At 42.5% G+C, this 23,237-nt stretch overlaps 1 protein-coding gene across 1 annotated transcript in view; it reads left to right on the top strand.

Moving 5' to 3' along the window:
• Nucleotides 1-23,237, top strand: part of OTUD7A (OTU deubiquitinase 7A) — a 452,998-nt gene that overhangs the window by 350,254 nt on the left and 79,507 nt on the right. The gene's annotated exons all lie outside the window — the stretch shown is intronic.

The raw sequence follows: 23,237 nt of genomic DNA, 5'->3' as shown, positions 1-23,237 counted from the left end.
GAAAACAATGCACTTCTTTAGTGACTGATATCTTTTACCAACAGTTGTTAAGCTAGCCATATGTTAGTAAAATCTGTCAATCATTCATATGAAAATTCTCAGTACATTTGACGTATATTGTGTGAAAGTACTTCAAAATTTCATCTGCTTTTTGGAACGAATGGACCTTAGTGAATGAAAACCACATTTACTGTTAGAAATTATTGAATTCAAGAAAAAAAATTGCATCCCACTCCTTTGAATTTTCTTGTCACTGCAATTGAAATTGAATGATTTGACCCGACTAACGATTAGAAAATCGAACACATATTCTAAAAATGAAAAACTCTACTAGTGCATAGCTAGCTGTAGGCAGATTCTAATCTATTAGGCAGTGACTAAGCTATTCTGCCTCTAGTGGCCGAGCTAAAAATCTCTACATTAACCAGTTGCCAGCCCCCCACATACTGATTCTGCGGGGCGGCGGCACCTACAGGGGAAATCGCGTACCTCTACGTTGCCTTTTACGTCCGAGTTGGCAGCGCGCACGCGCGCTGCCGGCCACCGGCTCCTGCTTTGATTGGACACAGCGGGAGCCAATCAGCAAGTCCAGGGGACCCACTGATTGATCCTGACTAAGGCAGAACAGTGGTCTGCTTATGTAAACAAGGCAGATCGCCATTCTGTGACAAGGAAAGAATGAGATCCTCTGTTTTTGCTAAGCGGGAGCACGGATCTCTGTCTTCCCACAGAACAAGCACATCCCCCACAGTAGGAAAGCACTGCCTAGTGACACATTTAACACTTTGATCGCCCCTGATGATAACCCCTTCCCTGCTAGTGTCATAAGTACAGTGACAGTGCATATTTTTTTAGCACTGATCACTGTATTGGTGTCACTGGTCCCCAAAAAGTGTCAGTCGGTGTCCGATTTGTCCGCCGCAATGCCGCAGTCCCTCTATAAGTCACTGACCGCCGTCATTACTAGTAAAAAAATAAATAAATAAAAATTCAATAAAAAATTTTCATAGCTTGTAACTTTTGTTAAACCAATCAATATACGCTTATTGGGATTTTTTTTTACCAAAAACATGTAACAGAATACATATTGGCCTAAACTGATGAAGACATTTGATTTTTTACATTTGTTATATTGGATGTGTTTTATAGCAGAAAGTAAAAAATATTGTTTTTCTTTTTCAAAATTGTCAGTCTTTTTTTGTTTAACACAGAGGTGATCAAATACCACCAAAAAAAGCTCTATTTGTGGGGAAAAAAAGTAGGGATGCACCGAAATGAAAATTCTGGGCCGAAACCGAAAATGCAGGATGCCCTTGGCCGAAAACCGAAACCGAAAATGACTTTTTCCCCCAAATAATTTTAAAATAGATAGAAGAGGGTCATACACCAAAAACAGGCAGCGACGTACACCTGTCGCTGCCACCCTGTCACAGTATATGTACTGTGACGGGTTGGCAAGAGGTTAATTTAATTACCAATGGTATTATTATTATGCAGCATGAGGGGGTTAATGTATTGCCACTGCTGGTCACTGATGCATTAGTGACCGACCAGTGGCAGTTAATTAACCCCTTTGTGCTGCATTAGTGCAACCAGTGTCAGTGTTAATTAACACTGGTTGCACTGATACTGGTTGCACTAATGCAGCACAAAGGGGTTAATTAACTGCCACTGGTCGGTCACTAATGCATCAGTGACCAGCAGTGGCAATACATTAACCCCCTCATGCTGCATAATACTAATACCAATGGTAAGCTCGCCTCAGCTTCCCCCCCCCCCCACTGCCTCAACCCCCCCCCCCCTGCCTCAGCTTCCCCTCCCCCTTGCCTCAGCGTCCTTACTGTCACTCTGCTCCTCCGGTGTACTTCACCGGAGGTGATTTCACTACTGGAGGTGATTTCACTCCTGGTGATTTCACTACTACTACGATCTGTGCATGAATGAACTAACACACCGGGAGGACGGGCGAGCGGCCAATAATAGCTATAACTATGTGAGCGCTTCACTTCCCTGTCAGAGGAGATACCCGCATGACAGAGAAGTGAAGCGCTCACATAGTTATAGCTATTAGCGGCCACTTGCCCACCCTCCCGCCCGGTGTCAGGTCAGTTCATTCATACACATCGTAGTAGTAGGGACATCACAGGGAGGCGGGCGGCCAGCCAGAGGCGCGTCTTTTCAAACCTGCGCTGCGTCCTCCTCCTTCCTCACGGTGGCCATTAATTTCGGCATTTTTAACCCATTTTCGGCCGAAATGGGATAGGCTCATTTTCGGCCGAAAATTTTGGTGGCCGTAATTTCGGTGCATCCCTAAAAAAAGGACATCGATTGTATTTGGGTACAGTGTCAATTGTCAGTTAAAGGAAGGCAGTGCTGTGTCGCAAAAAAAATGGCCTTGTCATGAAGGGGGGTAAACCCTTTAGGAGCTGAAGTGGTTAAAGAAGAACATCACTCAAAATGTTTTGTTTTTATTGGTACATGCTCCCACTTCCGCAACATCCATCCCTTGCCCCACCCCCTCCCCTCTGGCAGCACCCTGGGGCACATCATATATCCCAGGAGGCTTTAGGACCATTTACAGAACGGTGTACAAGCTCAGGCGTGCACAGTGGGATGTTGGCTGTGGTTCCTCAGGAAGCCACAGCCGACTCCTGTATCCAGGATAGCAGCGTTGGGGATCCACAGAAGTAAGAAGAAGCGGCTTCTCAAAGACAGTGCTGGACTCTAGGCACCAGTAAGTACCTTATATTTAAAAGTCAGGTCCTACAGTATTTGTAATTGCCTACTAAAAAAAAAAAAAACTAAAGTTCCTCTTTAATTAGATTAGCAAAAATATGCAAGACTGAGCATATAAAAAATGTGAAAACAACACAGAAAAAATTGCAAACAATGAAAAAAGAAATTGATATAACCTTACTGAAAATGCAGTATACTTTCCCTTTGGAAAAACAGCATTTCTCTACTTTGCTGCCAAGGCATAGTAGCATGTTTGTAGAAGGACCTCCGAGAACTTTCTCCCCCCTGGTTATGTAATTGAATCCCTGCTTAACCTAAAATTCTGCACATATAGCTTGAGGTAAAATTACATATACAGGCGGTCAAACATCCGACTTACAAATGACTCCTACTAACAAACGGAGGGAGACAACAGGAAGTAAGGAGAAATCTACCCCTAGGAAGGGAAATTCACTCCTGTAAGAGATCTCATGGGAAAAAGGTGTCTCCACTGAAGCCTTATCAGTAATCCTTGTTTCCACAACAACCCCAAATTTTCAAACTGCAGTTGTCATAGGAACAGAAAGTGAGATAAATCTTCTGAACAGGGGTACAGACAGCAAAACAAATGGTACAGGGGTGTTAACCCTTCTCTATGCAATGCACAAAACCTAAATATTATTCTTTAGGCTGGGGCTAAACTTAAAAAATTCCAACTCACAAACAAATTCGACTTAAGAACAAACTTACAGATCTTGCTTGTAACCCGGGAACTGCCTGTACCCTGTTATTTCGACTACTGTATCTTATCGTGAAAAAACTCTCATTTTGAACTCATTTAATTTAATTCAGGGATCTGTCAACCCAATCTAGCTGATATTTTAGTTTTTGGTAGCTTCCGAAGCATTAAACCACCTAACAATTTCTTGGGAACTTTTTTGGCAAGATCACGTTTGTGAGGTTCCTGGGTCTGTACACTTGCTATGGTCGTTATGGAGGGGGAGGGGCTCCCTGTTGGATTTATGGGTATTATACATAGAAGAATACTACATGAAGTGCTGGAAACCCCATAGAAGAGCAGGAACACCCACATCTCAATAGCACTGAGAAAATGACATTTTTTTTTTTTGTACAGGATGCCAGGGCTGGGTCCAGAAAGGGAGGTATATTTCTCAGTTATTTAGTTGTGGTCCTTTTAAGAGGGGAGGGGGGGGGGGGTGATAAGAGACATTTTTGAGTACTCAGGAGGTACTCTCCCATGTAGGGTTGCCAACCTCTTGCAGCATTTTTTACTGACAAAACATGGGTAATTTACTAAAGGAGAACATTTTTTTACTGACAACCTGAAAAATTTAGACAATCAATATTTAAATACATGTATAGTATGAACACAATATGGAAAAAATTGACAGTACATATAACAAGTAATTTGCCTGGTGTACACTTACAAAAGTCAACACAGCATGACAAATTATCAGCCCCTGATATTTACAAACACTGATTTTTACAAACTGTCAGTAAATTTACTGACAGTTGGCAACCCTGCTCCCATGCAGGGTGAGGAGTTTTGGGATAGACCAGTTGGAGAGGACTGATTTACAGTTCTATCAGAATTGGCAGGTCCTCAGTACAGAGACTTTGATCCTGAAAGGGTTAACCTGGCTGCGAAAGAGACCTGAAAAGGAACAGGAAAGGGTCAGCACCAGTCTGTGAGGTATAGTGGCGCAATTCACAGCTATGAGAAAGCATGCAATGTCTTGCGACTAAGACATTGCTTGCTGCGCTCCTGCGTCCTTTATTATACCCTAAAGTATAGGGGAACCTTAAACCCAGGAGTGGGACTGGTATACTGGTGGTGAACCACTGTATTATTTTCAATATACCAGAACTATGGACTGTTTACATTTACTTTGCTGAAGAAGACTGTTTACAATGTACTTTTACAAACAGCTGGCTAGTGATCCATGACTCCCCATATTACAATATGTATAGTATTCATTACAGTACAATAAGCTAACATATTGTATAATTGTTAAATCCATATGCAATATTGAGGGTAAATAATTAGTTGTATTTGATGTTGTTTATTGAAAAGTTGCATAGTAGGTTACAGTACATCTGAACATTCTATAAATACAGAATGGCTTTTATACAGTTGTGCTCAAACGTTTGCATATCCTGGCAGAAATCAATAAATGTGGGCATTGATATTTAAAATTTGACATATCTTGCCCAAAAAACTGTCTTTTATTAAGGGATAATGATCATATGAAGCCATTTATCACATACTTGTTTGGCTCCTTTTTAAATCATAATGATAATCAAAATCACCGAAAAAGCCCAAAGTTTACATACCCTGGATTGGTTGGCCTTGGTACAGATTCCCCAAATCTGTGGCTTTTCCCCACATCTGTGGCTTTTTAAATTCCCCACATCTGTGGCTTTTTAAATTCCCCACATCTGTGGCTTTTTAAATTCCCCACATCTGTGGCTTTTTAAATTGCAATTAGAGCCTGTGTATAGATAGTCAATGAGTTTGTTAGCTCTCTTGTGGATGCACTGAGTAGGCTAGATACTGAGCCATGGGGAGCAGAAAAGAACTGTCAAAAGACCTGTGTAACAAGGGAATGGAACTTTATAAAGAGGGAAAGGGGTATAAAAAGATATACAAAGCATTGAAAATGCCAGTCAGTACCGTTCACTCACATATTAACCAGCTGCCGACCACCCTATTGTAGCTTTACTGTTACAGGGCGGCTGCTCTATTTAGAATCACACACACACACATATATATATATATATATATATATATATATATATATATATATATATACATATACACTGTGTGCACAGTTATTAGGCAAGTGAGTATTTTGACCAAATCATCATTTTTTTTTGCCTATTGCCCAACTCCAAGCTGTATAAACTTGAATGCTTATTGGATTTAAGCATATCAGGTGATGTGTATTTGTGTAATGAGGGAGGGTGTGGCCTAAGGAGATCAACACCCTATATCAAGGTGTGCATAATTATTAAGCAGCTTCTTTTCATCAGGCAAAATGGGCCAAAAAAAGACATTTAACTGAAAAGTAAAACATTTTAAAAAGTCTTTCAGAGGGATGCAGCACTCCTGAAATTGCTAAGATATTGGGGGGGTGATCACAGAACTATCAAATGTTTTGTTAAAAATAGTCAACAGGGCGCAGGAAATGTGTTGAGAAAAAAAGAGGCAAATTAACTACCAAATATTTGAGACAGATCAGACGTGAAGACACCAGGAAACCATTATCCTCCAGTATTCACAAAATGTGTAGCGCCGAAAATTGCATAAGTGACAAACCGTGAAATAAAGTGATATGTAATAAAGTCCAAAAATGCATAAACAAAAACTAGATAAAAAATATAGTCCTCTCAGCAGAACCAAGAAACAGGCTCATGCAAAGTATCCCATGAAAGGATAAAACTTGTGAAAAAAAGTCCAGTGTAATGGTGTACAGGAACTTCAACTAATATATCTTGAGGTGAAGAAAAGTGATCCAATGAAATGCTCCAAGATCAGACACCGCACCCCAGTGAAATGCACTCTCACCAGAAAGGATGGCTGCTGTTACAGCAGCAAACACGCATTCAGTAAGTATCTGTAATCCGGGTAAAATGAGCTGTCCAGTGACACTCCTCATCAGAATGCGGCTGAACAGGATCCCTATCTCACTGGGCCAGATTGCTGCAGAGGGGGTGACATCTCACTGTTCTGGGTAGCGTGGGAGTGACCGTTGCTCGTGTGACATGGTCCCTCTGTGCGTCCCTGCTTGCTCGCTCCCTTACTCTTCCCCTTAGTCCTCTGTACACAGCGCACTACATGCCATATTGTTCGGGATACAAAGAAAAAAACCCCAAGTAACCTCAGAAGAAATACAGGCTGCTCTGGAAAAAGATGGTGTGGTTGTTTCAAAGAGAACAATATTTGAACAAAAATGAGCTGCATGGTCGAGTTGCCAGAAAGAAGCCTTAACGGCATTGGTACGCTGGTGCTGTGGTAGCGTACTCCGCTACCTCTGGGGGCGCCCCGGGTTCGATTCCTGGCCAATGCAAACAAAAAAAAAAAGAAGCCTTTACTGCACCAATGCCACAAAAAAGTCTGGTTACAATAAGCCTGACAACACCTTGGTATGCCTTACAGCTTCTGCCTCATCGTAATCTGGAGGGGCGAGAATAAAATAGAGATTATGGTCACAACCATAAGTGCTATGTTTGGAGAGGGGTCAACAAGGCCTATAGTGAAAAGAATACCATCCCCAGTGTGGTGGTTCACTGATGTTTTGGGGGCATTTGAGCTCTAAAGGCATGGGGAATCTTGTGAAAATTGTTGGCAAGATGAATGCAACATGTTATCAGAAAATACTGGCAGACAATTGGCATTCTTCTGCATAAAAGCTGCTGTTGGAATTTCCAGCAAAACAATGACCACAAGGCCAAGTTGACCCTCCAGTGGTTACAGCAGAAAAAGGTGAGTGTTCTGGAGTGGCCATCACAGTGGCATTTTGCCAAGATGAATGGGCAGCTATGCCACCTGCAAGATTTCAGGGCCTCGTAGACAACTATTAAAAAAGACTGCACGCAGTCATTGGTGCTAAAAGGGGCAATACACAGTGTTAAGGACTAAGGGTATGCAGACTTTGGAATGAGGGTGTATTTCATTTGTTTACTTGTTGCCAGGTTTTGTTTTATGATTGTGCCATTGTGTTATGACCTACAGTTACAGAATATGAATCCCATAACCAATAAATGAAATGTGTTTTGCCTGCTCACTCATGTTTTCTTTATAAATGGTACATACTATATATTATCAATTCTCCATGGGCATGTAAACGTTTGAGCACAACTGTACTTTGAGGCTTCTATAGTTTTACCATTTGGTATGCACCACTTTGTGTATGCTCCAGAGATAGAAATTAACAGCAGCATTTGCAGAACAAATATTAGAAAGTAAACATTTCTGAGTATTTGCAGTTAAAAAAAACAAGCTATAAGAATGTGAATGCAATGAGCTGAATAGCTACTTGGAAATAAACATCCTAACTTCTTGTTATAGCAGTGTTTCCACATGGGAACTTTTGTTTTCTACGCCTGTGACAACATTTACTTGTCTCGCTGTTCAGAGAAGTGAAAAGAGAATGACCCAGTGCACATGCACGGCTAACCTCTAGAAAACCGACTCTTTTATGCCTGACCCAGTTTAGTTAACCTCCCGGCGTTCCACTACATTTCATATATCAAGATTTCTTATTTAATTGGATGCCCCAACTGGCCCCACATTTTATATTTCAAGGACGTATGTAAACAGTTATATCGCCAACACCACTAGGGACACCAAGACTAACCAAAGTGCGCCTGTTCATTAATTGGTAGACATATATACGGACATGGAAAAAGTGAGTATATGGATATGGGAAACTGAAGTGTTTATGTTTTGGTTTATTGAGCTCATTCATTAAAAATAACTTTTATACCAATTAATGAAGGATCTGATTCCTGGAAGGAAATATTTTAAAATAAAATGTATGCCAACCTATAAGAAAATTACCCAAACAAATTATTATCAGACAGTGACAGCAAAAACTGCCAATACTTTTTGTTTTATCATCCACAGCACTACCAGTAAGCCTATACTACATTATGGTGGAGAATAGTCCCTCCCCATCCCACTTCCCCAAAGTCCAATTCTTTTGACAGGCAAAATCTTTGCCACATGAAGGGTTGTCTATGGCTAGACAGATATTCACTTTGGAAAAGTCTATAATAACGTAGGTGCTTTGGGATAGCTGCTAGTGCAACAGGAAACACAAATCTTAAATCACAAAGTATGCACTAAACCTTGTCATGCTGTCAACTGTGTGCTTTATCTACTAGTATGCTTGGTTTCTTCTGCCCACAGGCTTACATTACATACATGAATTGCAAATCTTATGATAAATATAAAACTGTATAAACATATTTATGTTGGAGAGGGGCAGCATCATGGGATCCCACTAATTTGGCAGAGGAAGCAACAGAAGAACCAATGGTGCCCAATTTAAAACTGTTAGCTGGAGATCAGCCCAAAACTGTTAAAAATCGGGATCAGACTGCATACGCCACAGAAGACACACACCCCTACTCCTATTAAAATGTTTGTAACCCTAAAAAGAAAAAAAAAAGACATCCTGTACTTGTGCTTTATAATCTGCCCATCTCTAAATGGTAACTGTCTTATCCTGCCAATTCCTGTGCCCCCCTCTGTGAGCTGACCATGATAGTCATGGTTGCTGTGCCCTCACCCTCTCCTTTTCTGCCTGTTAGCACCCATGTCTGTGTGAACTGTCTACGCCCCCCCCCCCCTCCTCCTCCTGTTGCTATTTGGAGTAAAAAAAAAAAGCCTTTACAAAATATCCTGGCAGCCCCTCTCCTTTATCTGGCGATAACCCACTGTATCAGTGTTTGTTAAATAGATGCCTCTAAATTCCTTTTTCCAGTTATCTTCAGGCTGGTCACGTGACTCCGGACCACTCTGCTACTGCAATCCAGGGCTACAGTGGGAGTTGCCAAGCGGCCAGCATGGCGGTCATGTGACATCCCAGCCAAGGTCAGAGGGCGTTCTCGGCTCCTCCCGCTGTAGCCCTGGACCAAATTAGCAGAGCAGCCGGGAGTCACGTACCCAGCCTGAAGATAACTGAAAAAGGTATTTTGAGGCATCTATTTAAATAAACACTTACACAGTGTGTTATGGCTAGATAAAAGAAAGGGCTGCCAGTGAAAGGAATTTCTCTTTCATTCATTGACGGACACAGCTTTCCATTATTCAGAACCATATGGTTATATTGCCCCCTACAGGAGTAGGGCACTAGGCAGAAATAAGACTTGGCTACACCTATGGGCAATCCTAGGCGGTATACATCCCCTCTCTGCTATAGGTACTCAGTTTTGTTACAAGCAGTGTCAGAAGTAATACAACTCCATTGAGGGGAGGGTGCTCTGCTATAGGCCTTCAGATGCGCTTCCTCCATTTTGCTGTGGGAAAGGGGCATTTTTGTCAGGGTGCCAGGAAACCAGATCACATGGGAATGCAGGTAAAATAAAGCAGTTTATTGACGCAAACAACAATAAACGCACAGCAAGAGTGAGGAAGCAAGATCAGGAACAAGCCTGGGGCCAAATCCAGAGGCGGGTAGTCATCCAAGCCGAGGTCAAGTCCATAAGCGGGTAGTCTGCCAATGCGGGGTCGAGAGCCAGGAGAGTCGTCAGCCAAGCCAGGTCATACATGGAGGAACACGGAGAACAGAAGACTGCTAGCAGAGATGCACCTTGGAGCAAGGTCTGCAACTCATCAGGTAATAGATATAGTCAGGTGTGCAGCATCTTCACTGCGATACCCAGGCAGCAGGCAAGCGATGATGCAATCAGAGTTTATAAGAGGCAGCAGTCTGCACATGTCCAAGATGGCTGCCAATGGGAGGGCAAGGTAAGACCTTGACAATTATCAGTTTGTGGCATTACCACATGGTCCCGGCTTCACTCCTCGGGTCTTCACAAAAGTGTTGGCCCCGGTTCTGGTGTTGCTACATCAACGGGGGATTGTGGTACTGGGCTACCTGTACGATCTCATCTTTGCGAGCAGAGTCCTCTGCTGTCCTGATGGACGACGTAGAGATCACTATACAAACCCTGAAAGAATTTGGTTGGCTTCTAAATTACCAGAAGTCTTCTCTAAATCCATCTAGAAAATTGGATTATCTGGGTCTGACTCTGGATTCAGCTCTAGCCAGTGTTCCTTCCTCTGGATAAATTCAAGAAGTTGCATGCTGCGATTCACCTACTGCTGTCGAGCAGGTGGTCCTCCCTCCACACTTGCATGCGGATGCTGGGCCTAAAAATAGGACAAGTGTCTGAGGTCTCTGGACAATAAAATTCGACTGAGCCAGGAAACCAGGGGATCCCTGGTCTGGTGGCTTTGCTCTCCGGCTCCTTGGCAGAGCAAATCCTTTCTCCCCTTATATTGGACAGTGGTCACCACGGATGCCAGTCTTTCCGGGTGGGAAGGTGTCCTGGGACTGAGCTCCACTTAGGGTTGTTGGGCGCTGGAAGAGTCCAGAAAACCGATCCATGTCTTTGAACTTTGGGCGATCAGGCTGTGCTTGGATCACTGGACGAATCGTCTCCAGGGGCTCTTGGTACCGATCCAGTCAGACAATGGCACGGTGGTGGCCTATGTTCATCACCAGGGCAGAACAAAGAGTGTGTTTGCAGCCCTGGAAGTAGCCAGCATTCTCCAGTGGGCAGAACACTTTGTTCTGGCCCTCTCCACCGTACACATTCCAGGAGTGGAAAACTGGCAGGCGGACTACCTCAGTCAGCAACTGTTGGACCAAGGGGGGTGCTCCCTTCACCCGGACATGTTTCATCAGTTCTTTGTCCATGTCTGTCGTTCCTTCCTAAGGTAGTCTCTGATTTCCATTTGACATTGTGTTGCCTTCCCTGTGTCCCAGGCCCAAACATCCTAAGGAATTTTCTTTTCATGCCCTGGATGTGGTTTGGGCGATTAGGATGTATTTGGCAGGCAGTCTTTTCGAGGGTCAGACTCATGGTTTGTGATCACGGACGGGCTAAGAAATGCGATGTCCGCTTCTTCTGCGACCATTTCCAGATGGATCAGGCAGACAGTGACTCCTATTCTATCAAGGGTCAAGTTCCTCCTTTCCCTGCAACAGCACACTCTACTCAGGCGCTTAGTGCTTCTTGGGCCTTCCATCATCAGGCGTCAGTGGCGCAGGTTTGCAAGGCGGCCACGTGGTCTTCGGTGCACACTTTCACTACAAAGTGGATGTGTTGGCATCTGCGGATGCTTCCTTTGGGTGCAAAGTTTTGCAGGCTACTGTTTAGAGGGTCTGTTCCCTCTTTGGGGATGTATTGTTCAGGTTGGGCTCCAGTTGTTTTTTGTTAAGCTCCTGTTTACCTGGTTGGCTATTCTGTTTAGCCTTGGGATTTTTTGTTGTCTCACCCCTCATGTTTGGCACTACTTGGGGACGCCCCTGTGGTTCTGAATAATGGAGAGCTGTGTCCATCAATGAACGAAAGAGAAATGGGTATTTTTACGCTTACCGTAAAATCCATTTCTCTGAGTTCATTGACGGATACAGCGCCTACCCCTCTATGCAGTTTTAATACTTCTGACACAGCTTATTACTAAACTGAAGGCCTATAGCAGAGGGGGATGTATACCACCTAGGACTGCCCATAGGTGTAGCCAAGTCTTTTTTTCTGCCTAGTATTTTACTCCTGTAGGGGCAATATAACCCTGTGGTTCTGAATAATGGAGAGCTGTGTCCATCAATGAACTCAGAGAAATGGATTTTACGGTAAGTACAAAAATCCAATTATTAGGGTTACAACCACTTTAACTAGTGGCGGAAAAGAGAGGCAGTACTGGTCCTAATGCACCATGGCAGCATGCTGTTGCCTCAGACCCTCACATAAGTGCCCCACAGAACTCAAAATTTAAGGCATTCCATTAATACAAATCTCAGCTTCATCTAATCTATGGACTATCGTCTTTATTCAACCTCAACTACTATGTAACTAAGAATGCATGAAGGTAAAAAGCCTTGAGCCTTTACAACTACTTTAAGGATATGCCACTGATCCTAGCTGTGGTCCAAATAAAATGTCTAACCGCCCCGTAGTACGCAGACCCCACCCTAAATGAGAGTTTACATAATAGACCGCCCTAGGGCTCTTTGTTATAAAAACATTTAAATTCCTGCAGTAATTTTGTTAGAATTTGTGTGGCAGTTCAACCACATATAGGTCAGTACAGCTATAGCTTAAGCCAGAGGGACTGTCTGTATTAGTTATTAGTCACAGGGTGCTGTCAAAAACACAGACATTGCTGGGACTTTTACTAGAACATCTAGGAATGCTTTGCACACACAGTGAATATACCTTGTAGCTTAAGTTTTTATTTATTTATTTTTATATGAATAGAAAAATGGTATATAGTAGACATCAAACTTTCAAAATCATTATACTTTTCTCTTATGAGCTATGGAGGGTTGTCACTGTGCATAACTGCTCTGGCGAAGCAGGCAGGATGTCAGAGTGCCAAAGGCACGAGAGGTTGTCACCATACATAACAGTATTCCCTGGCTGTTACACACACCTTAGGATGAGCACTTGCTGCTTTCCATTTCATCTTCGTATGTAAAGCCTTGCAATTATCACCAGTGAGTCTTTAATGCGCTGGATCCAAGGGGATAAACTCCAGCTAGTCAGCAAGTTAAGGTCATAAGGAAATTCAGCTAACATAACATCCCCTTGCTATTTTACAAGGATCATTAACATGAATTGGGGTAAAATCACCTGTTGAAGGTATAGGGTAAGGAAGGGGGAGATTTAAACCACATTACCATTACCATACCTAGTGTGATAGATTGAGGAAATATAGAATATATTTCCCCAATCTAGACTATAATGCTACCAAGGGCATTTATTTATGTTCTTAATCATTTGTATGCATTTGTATTCAGCCCCCTTTACTCTGATACCCCTAACTAAAATCTAGTGGAACCAATTGCCTTCAGAAGTCACCAGATCTGTAAATAGAGTCTCCCTGTGTGTAATTTAATCTCAGTATAAATACAGCTGTTCTGTGAAGCCCTCAGAGGTTAGTTAGATAACCTTAGTGAACAAACAGCATCATGAAAGCCAAGGAACACACCAGACAGGTCACGGATAAAGTTGTGGAGAAGTTTAAAGCAGGGTTAGGTTATAAAAAAAAATATCCTAAGCTTTGAACATTCATCATCCGAAAATGGAAAGATTAGGGCATAACTGCAAACTTAACAAGACATGGCCGTCCACCTAAACTGAGAGGCCGGGGAGGGGGCGTGGCCAAGAGTGGCATGTGAGAAGACGTGTCTCACGGAGCTTCTGCTTACACCCGTGCATTGATCCTGTTCCCGGTCTCCTAGCTCTGAAATCCACTGACTGCCAGGACCTCTCGGGCACACTCTGCAGCAGCAGTCTCCTCGATCGCTGGTGATGCAACGCTGCAAGACGAGGGAAGACACTTTGATGCCTGGGCCTCAAAATGGTGCTGCGGTGGGCCTTCCACAACGGAACCCGAGGGGGGTGGACAAGCAGGCATCCTCAAGTTAGACATGTAACTACAAGGACTACATGACCCCCTTAAGAGAACTATGGTGTCAACAACCCTACGTAAACACTTGCCAGCCATTTGTTCGTTGCAGGAAACTCACCTTGTGACTGACTCAAAGTCATGTTTGAATTTTTCTTAGGTGGGGCGGGAGTACCACTCCACTCACACATCCTAATCGAGGGGTGTGAGTGTATTGGTCCATGGTTCCCTGGATTTCCAGGAGCATCATTGCTCAATTGATAAAGAGGGTAGATATATTTTTCTATTTTGCAGATTATACACCTTGCACTGTATATTGGCTTTCATCTATATACCACCTCCATTTCACAGCGGGGTCCTTCGTGAGCTGGTGGTATATCAGATGAAACATCCTGAGGTACCAGTATATATTATAGGCAATTTTAATTGTGTTTGTAACCATGGCTTTGATAGACATTCTTTTGCTCTAGCCAAATTCGCTAGATTCATAGCGGACCCCTCAGAGGAAGATAGGGAGGGATAGTTGGCCACACAGGATGCCGTATTGCGTGTTAACACCTCGGGGGGCAGAAAAGAGACATTTTTTTAAATAGACTGGCATTTTACAAGGAGGGTGAATGCACTGGGCGGTGGGTGCCTCTTGACTAAAATTGCACACTCACATTGGGTTTTGCCCTCGATTGGGGCGCTGAGAGGGGGTGATGGCAGACTTGTCAATACACCAGAGCAGTTTCTTAATGTCTTGGTAACTTACTATTCGTCCTTATATCAGTCCAGAAGTGTGCACACAAATGAAGAGTTGAAGGGGTATCTAGAAGCCATCCCACTGGCGTCCCTGTCTGAGTGCCTGCGCGAGGGCTCCTGGACGCCCCCCTGACATTAGAAGAAGTGAGACATGCAACTAACTTTTTTCCTTATTCTAAGGCTCCTGGGGAAGATGGGATACCGATTGAGGTGTATAAATTGTATACTGAGGAGACGTTAACCCATCTTCTAGCAGTCTTTAATGAGGCAAAGTTGAATATGCGACTACCTCCATCCATGAGTAGAGCGAATATTGTTCTGTTTTTGAAATTGGGCAAGGTTACGCTGGATCTGGGCTCGTATAGGCCCATCTCACTGTTACAACGTGATATAAAAATTCTGGAGAAAGTTCTGGCCCTTCGGCCAAACGCAGTAATTACCTCCATTATTCACCCTGATCAGTCTGGCTTTATGCCCCAGAAATCAACTGCTATCATTCTCCGCAGGCTTTTTTTGAATTTACAGTCCCCAGCAGATAATAGAGGAAATAGAGCACTGTTATCCCTTGACGCACAAAAAGTGTTTGATAGTATAGAGTGGGATTACTTATGGGCCATAATGCACAAATTTGGTTTTGGAGGGGAATTCATTGCTTGGATTCAACTCCTTTACCAAACACCCACGGCCGCTATTAGGGAAAATGGCAGACTATCCTCTTGTTTCAATTTATACAGGAGCATTAGGCAGGGTTGACCCTTGTCCCCACTGAATTTATCAATAGCTATAGAGCCCCTGGCAGAACTTATCAGATCAAACGTGCATATCGAAGGCCTTAGATATGGTACCCTAGAGGAAAAAATTATGTTGTACGCGGAGGATACCATGTTATTGTTGAGTGACACCTCTGAGTCCCTAGATGAAGCCATGTCAGATTATTTCTGAATTTGGATCTTATTCTGGATTGGTTATCAACTGGACCAAGTCCTCCCTCATGCTACTGGAAGGGGATCCGAGCTGCCACTCTCGGGTGGGCACCAGTATCCCCACCTCCCTTGATTTTAAGTATTTGGGGATTCAAATAACTCCTAACCCCCTAAACTATATACGTCTAAATCTAACACCATTACTTGCTAGGTTTAGGGAGAAGGTAAAATATGGTCGAGGCTTAAAGAGGTTGTAAACTCCCCATTTACACTTCAGCTCATTCTAATCTGCCTAAAGAAAGCAATACATTGGTGCCTGTAAACGATTACTTGTATAATCTTCCTGTAATTCTTCCTGTAAAAGTTGATGACATCATCTGTGTATGCCCAGTTTGTCATTCAATTCACGGCACGATATGTGTGCTGTTTCATTAACATAACAATGAATGCAAAGAATGCAGTAAGGGCGGAAATGACATCTGCAGGGGGAGCAGAAAGAAGGAGATGACATGGCGCAGCCGAGAGCGGGAAGAAGGAAAAAATTTAACTTTAAAAAAAAGGTATTTTAAGAAGGTTCTGATTTAAATATTTTATGTGTAATGTATTAATATTGTAAGTCCTTTTAATACATTCTAAAAGATTGATTTTTATAGCTGAGTTTACTTCCTCTTTAAACTGTCATTTGGCTGGACAAGCAAACTTAATAAAAATTATTCTTATGCTATATGTCCTCCATAATTCCCCAGTTGTCATTCCCTTAAAAATATTTTGCATTGTTAATTCCATTTTTCGCTCCCTCTTCTGGCTGTCAAAAAACCCTAGGGTGAAATTGTAACACCTGAAACGGCCTAAGGATTTTTTGGGATTAGCTTTGCCTAATCCGTGGTTGTACTATCTTGCATCACAAATGCAACTAGGGCTATGACCCTGGGAGGCTGTAGGGGAGATGGGTGGTGAGGACTCCCATATAACTCTTCTGACTCACACTGTGGGTTTGGGAGAGGTGGTGAATGGTCTGGAGACCCTGCGGTTCAGTAAGTCTAATAAACTCTTTTCCACATATACCCTCATGCAAAAGACCTGGAATAAAGTCAGGCAGATACAGCAGGTAGTAGGGTACACTAGATTTAGCCCCATTTGGGATAATTCTCGGTACCCGGAACTAGCTAAGTTACCTACCCTATGGTGGCAAGTGGAGAACATATGGTGTTACACACTTGCGTCATGTTTTTAGAGATGGGGGGTTTCGCCCTTTTGATGAACTAAGGGAAACGTTCCTCCTCCCATTAGTTTGATTATATGCAACGTCGCCATGCAGTGTGGGCCCAAGAGGGAGAAGACCTGTGGACCTAGTCACCTACCCCGGTGTTTAATTTTATGGCAGAAGTGGGCACTTATAAGGGATTTATGTCTCATTGCTATTCTCTTTTATTGAACTCCTTCCTGGAGGACCACCCGCTGAGTGTATCTGCCTGGTGGGAGAGAGATGTAGGGGGGTTTAAAGAAGAGCAATGGGAGGAAGCACTTCAGGCGGTCCAGCTGTGTTCCTTAAACGTTGCTCAGCGCACAGCTCTATATCTTGCATAGAACCTACTATACACCTGCTAGGCTACACAATATGGGCAGGAAAGACACCCCTGCCTGTACAAGGTGTCATAGAGAACATATAGACCTGATACATCTTAGGTGGAGATGCCCTAAACTTCATATCTACTGGAAGGGGGTCATTAATACCTTGTCTGGGGCATTTGGGGTTCAGCTGTCTAAGGGCCCCAAACTGTGCCTGCTGGGTATCTTGGGTGAGGTACCTGTGCCTGATAATACTAAACAGGCTATAGCCAGGGGCGCTGTTTCAAGCCCGGAAACGAAAACTGTGACACTGGATATCCTCTGACCCCCCCACTGTCAAGAAATAGGTAGCCCAAATGGGAGACATTTTAAGACAGGAGAGATACATCTTTTAACACAGGGGTATCCCAAGTAAATTTGACAAATTATGGGCCCCATGGCTGGCTGTGCCGGATTTGGCCCCGGTAGACTTGGTCCTGGACAGGTTAATGGCTGGGAGGATGTGAGATGATATGGCTCTCTCCTTCTGCCGTGACTAAGTCTTGAGGAGATGTATATTTCCACTGTATACACTGATTGCTTGAGTTGCTGCTTATTAGTCTTGGTGGCATCATGTGTAAATGTATTAATGACATTTAGTATTTAAGCATAATTGTAGCCTTGAGAGTTATGTGACTTGATTGTACTTCTGCTCTGGAATCTGTACTGTTTGTGCACAATGTTTAATAAAGTTCTTTGATATAAAAAAACTGACAGGCCGGGCAAGGAGAGCATTAATCAGAGAAGCAGCCAAGAGGCCCATGGTAACTCTGGAGGAGCTGCAGAGATCCACAGCTCAGGTGGAAGAATCTGTCCACAGGACAACTCCATAAATCTGGCCTTTATGGCAAGAAAAAAGTCATTGTTGAAAGAAAGCCATAAGATGTCACATTTGCAGTCTGCGAGAAGCCATGTGGGGGACACAGCAAACATGTGGAAGAAGGTGCTCTGGTCAGATGAGATCAAAATTGAACTTTTTGGACTAAAAACAAAACGCTATGTATGGCAGATAACTAACACTGCACATCACCCTGAACACACCACCCCCACCGTGAAACATGGTGGTGGCAGCATCATGTTGTGGGGATGCTTTTCTTCAGCAGGGACAGGGAAGCTGGTCAGAGTTAATGGGAAGATGGATGGAGCCAAATACAGGTCAATCTTAGAAGAAAACCTGTTAGAGTCTGCAAAAGACTTGAGACTGGGACAGGGGTTCACCTTCCAGCAGGACAACGACCCTAAACATACAGCCAAAGCTACAATGGAATGGTTTTGATCAAAGCATATTTATGTGTTAGAATGGCCCAGTCAAAGTCCAGACCTAAATCCAATTGAGAACCTGTGGCAAGACTTCAAAATTTCTGTTCACAGATGCTCTGCATCCAGTTTGACAGCTTGAGCTATTTTGCAAGGAAGGATGGGCAAAAATGTCACTCTCTAGATGTGCAAAGCTGGTAGGGACATACCCAAAAAAACTTGTAGCTGTAATTGCAGCAAAAGGTGGTTCTACAAAGTATTGACTCGGTGGCTGAGTACAAATGCACGCCACACTTTTTAGATATTTATTTGTAAAAAATTTTGAAAACCATTTATCGTTTTCTTTCGACTTCACAATTATGTGCCACTTTGTGTTGGTCTATCACATTACATCCCAATAAAATACATTTACAATTTTGTTTGTAACATGAAAAAATGTGAAAAATGTCAAGGGGTATGAATACTTTCTCAAGGCATTGTATGCAGAGTACAGTGGGGATTTGGGCGCACATTTCTACCCCCAAAAAATTTGTTGACGTCATCGGTTGCTAAGGGCAGGTCAGGCATGTTCACACCCATGCAATGCAATTCTAGGAATTTGCAACATGTTTTGTAATCTGTTTCAAAGTGTCGGTAATCTAACATTGACACCCGCAGCAGATTGCATGGATGCCGTCCAATTGCAATGAAGTGCGGGAAACGCACAGGATTCGCTGCGTTTGCTGCATCACATCAGTGTGAACCAGTGCTCAAACTTGTGGAAGGAGCAAAGTAGAAAATTCTCATCCGAACAATACCTGCATCAAGTCACTGCAGTCTGTTTAGGGTAAATAAGGGGGAATCAAGTGATTATCTATCATAATGGTAATGAAAACCTGGCTTTGTTAAACAAGCTCACATGACCATTATGACTAAACCACTTGTAATGAGCTATGCCCAGGTAATTTACTCACTATACCACTATCTGCCACCCTCCTGTCTTCAATGGACCGAAATGTGGTGACGCTAACACTGTAGCTCTCATACTAATGTTTGCCATGCATAGACCTCTTAAGCATTGTCAGTTTCTACAAATCCAGAACATTTAGACACAGAGACCATTTTATGTGTGCTCAGCTGGTAGAGCTCCTTTGGAATTCTTCTAATACAAAGAAAGCTGAAGAACGGTGATATACATCGCAGTCATGAGGCTGCTAGGAATGGCACAGTTGAACAGAACATTGGCTGGGTCAGTTGTTTCTAGTGGAGGGATGTGCTTTGCCATTTGATTTTTAAGGTTGAAATATATGGTAAAGATTTAGAGACCTATATATCTGGAAAGGTCTGCTTTGCTGTAATTACTAGGAATTTTCTGTCCGAAATGATAGTCTGTATTGTATTCACATAAACTGAGGTGAAGTAGGTGAAATAGGGACTAATACCATTAATATTATGCCGATCCCCTGGCTTCAAGTTGCAAGTATACAAGTCTGGAAAGTCAGAGTAACTTCAGAAATCCTTATCTTATACTTGTTCTGAGTTAGTGACCCAAATACTGACTGTGAACAGCGAGACTACTTGAATTCGCAGAATGAGAAGCCATCTATGGCAGTCTGAATATTTCTTTCAGGAAAGGCTTCCTTTAAAGCCCTTTGAGTTTAAAAAAAACATATTTCATATTACAGAGAACATATGCATTTTTTATGATCCATGTTGCCATAAGCAGTTCTATCTGTACCCATCCATAGGGAAGTAGACCAAGACACTACATACATAGCTGTCTGTCATTTGTCCTTATCCTACGTTCACATCTATGCACTTTTATGTGTCTTATCTCTTTTTCAGAGACGCACTACAGTCCATTTAACATGGTTTCCTAGGGTACACGTTCACATCTATGCATTTTTCAAAGGGTCGGGGACTTTTTTCCCCTCAGCAGATTGCGTTTTGTGTGTAGTAAACTTCAATGCGTTATAAACTTTTTTGATGTGTTTTGCATTTTTTGTGGGTCTGGTATGGATTTGGAGGGGAACCCCATGCCAAAATGTAAAAAAACAATGACGTGGTGTCCTTCCAAAATCCATACCAGACCCTTATCTGAGCATACAGCCCGGCAGGTCATGAAAAGGGAGGGAATGAGCGAGCTCCCTCAACATGGGGGGGGGGCTTTGCTCATCAACATCTTGAAGGGCCTCATCCTCACAAACATGGGCTGTGGTTGTAGCGGTCTGCAGGTGGGGGCTTATTGGAATCTGGAAGACCCCAGATTCTGTCTCCCCCCCCCCCCCCATGTGAATGAGTATGGGGTACATAGTACCCCTATCCATTTACCAAAAAAGTGTAAAAGTGAATAAAGACAGTAGCCCTTTTTTGACAATTGCTGTCAATAAAAAATGTTATGCGATGCATAATACCACATTATGCAAATGTCTTACAGGGGAAAGTTTTTATTACTTTTTTTTTTTTACTTCAACGGTTTACAACCGCTTTAGGTTGACTTGGCTGGATGTTAGTATCCATATTTGATATCCTTATGGCTTTTGGGGAAACTGAAAATCAATGTGGTAGTCTATGCTACATACAGTGATATTCATGATCATCTGGTTGCTGCTTCAGTGGCTTACCCTCTGCACACTGCATACTTGCTTGGTGCTGCTGGCAATCAGAATCACAAAACATCTTGTATTTTTTTTTTTTTTTTCAATTAATACAAGGCATTCTCTGATTGGATGTTCTTTGAATGGCAGCAATGCCAAGTAAGTGACCCCTTGTGTTCAGTGTGCAAAGGGGAAGACCACCAGCTGGAAGATCACGACCTCTACTGTATATAGCGCAGACCGCAGCAGTGATTTTCAACATCCCTAACGGCCCTCCAGATATGAAATATAAATACTTACATCAAGCGAAGCATGACCAATGTAAGTTTGCAGAAAAGGTTAGTTCTGGAATTCTGCTTTAACCACTTTGTTATAGAATGTTTGCCATGAAGAGAATTCTTTTCTTCAATAGGAACACCACATATTTGGGTGTAAGTGCAAGTCTAAAAATGATTTGTGGTTAAACTGTACCACAATAAGTATCCTGGACACTCCATCTCTTCCTCAGCTGAGAGAGAAAATCACAGAAAAAATCAGCAATATTTTGTGTTTCTTGAACCTGAGAATCACATGCCTGAGCAATAAATGTATTGATTGCTTCCTTTCAGAAATTATAAATGGATTTAAATGTAGACCAGATTATAGGAAACAATTTGTATCTAGGGCTTTGTAAGTTTTATAGCAGGTCTTTACCTTAACCACACAGAAAGAAATTACTTATTGATCTGTACACAGTCCCAGTACAACTCAACACCACATTGCATGCAGAGTACATGAGACAAAGGCACTGGATGATGTGACAAGGACAGTAAAGCTGGCCACACAACGTAGAATTTTGTTTGAAAATTTTTGTTTTCAAAGCGTTTGTTCGTTTTTGTAATGGTTATTGGGGTCAACCCAATTTTCATTTTTGACTATAGTTTTGAGAAACTTGAAGAAGCAGGATGGTTTTTTTTTTTCTTAAAGAAATAAAATTTGAACAGTAAATGTGGTTTTATTTCAGAAAAAAAATGCACATATTGTAATGAAACTCATTTAATACATCTGGCATTCCATTCAAATAGCAGGTTTGAATGAAAATGTAAGGACTTTCAAATTAAATTGGTTGACTTGCTGGTGGCAAGAAAAAGTTCTGACAAACATCAAATGATCAACTGTGTTCAGTCAGCCTAATGCCTCGTACACACGCATCGATTATTGGCCGGGAATTTTCGGCCAACGTCCGATCGGCCGATTTTCGGCTTGTTAGTATGATGCTTTCGACAACCAACTCCGACTTTTCGGCCTAATAAAATCTGGTGTACAGGCTATAAAATTTTTGTTGGCCGTCAACACAACGGCCGATTTTCCGTCAGTCAGTACAGATTTCGGCAGACAAAAATCTGATGAGCAAGATTGGGCATGCTCAGAGAAGAAAAAACACACGGAAAGTAAACCAGCACATGACATCACTTCTGAAGTAGATTTTTGTTGGCCGAGGAAAATTTGTGTGCAGTCTAGGCATAGTCCAACCAACAAAACACAACTCTGGACAAAAGTCGGACGATCGGTCGGCCGATAATCGTTGTGTGTGTACGAGGCATAACCTTTAGCAACCACTCAGATTTCAATTTACTGCAGGTTTAGCACTGAAAGATGTATTACCATGCACAGTAGTAAACAGGTAGGGATGCACAATATTTAAATTGCATTTGTACTAGCAAAGAAAGCAGCTGGACACATATATTATTATTATTATTGTTATTATAATACACGATTTATATATCACTGACAGTTTGTGCAGCGCTTTACAATATAAAGGGAGACAATATAATATAAGTAGCCGTACTCCTGCCAGCTTACAATCTAATAGGGAGGGGCTGGTGCAACAAAAGATTGTAACTGAGAGGGATGAACTGATGAGGAGAGTAGAAGATTTAGTTGTTAGCTAAAGAGCAGGATAGGCCTGTTTGAAGTTATGAGTTTTTGGGGATCATCTAAAAGCGGATAGAGTATGAGATAACCAGACAGATTGGGGTAGGGAGTTCCAGAGGATGGAAGATGATCTGAATAAGTCCTGGAGACCAGTATAGGAGGATAAGACAAGGGAGCTAGAGAGCAGGAGGTCTTGGGAGGAACAGAGACTATAGTGTGGGTGATATTTGGAGATAAGATTGGTGATGTACAGTATCTCACAGAAGTGAGTACACCCTCTCATTTTTGTAAATAGTTTATTATACCTTTTCATGTGACAACACTGAAGAA

The sequence above is a fragment of the Pelophylax lessonae genome, assembly GCF_965119305.1.
Source record: "Pelophylax lessonae genome assembly, chromosome: 4".
NCBI classification, from domain to species: Eukaryota; Metazoa; Chordata; class Amphibia; order Anura; family Ranidae; genus Pelophylax; species Pelophylax lessonae.
This window is presented reverse-complemented; position numbering and strand designations above follow the sequence as displayed.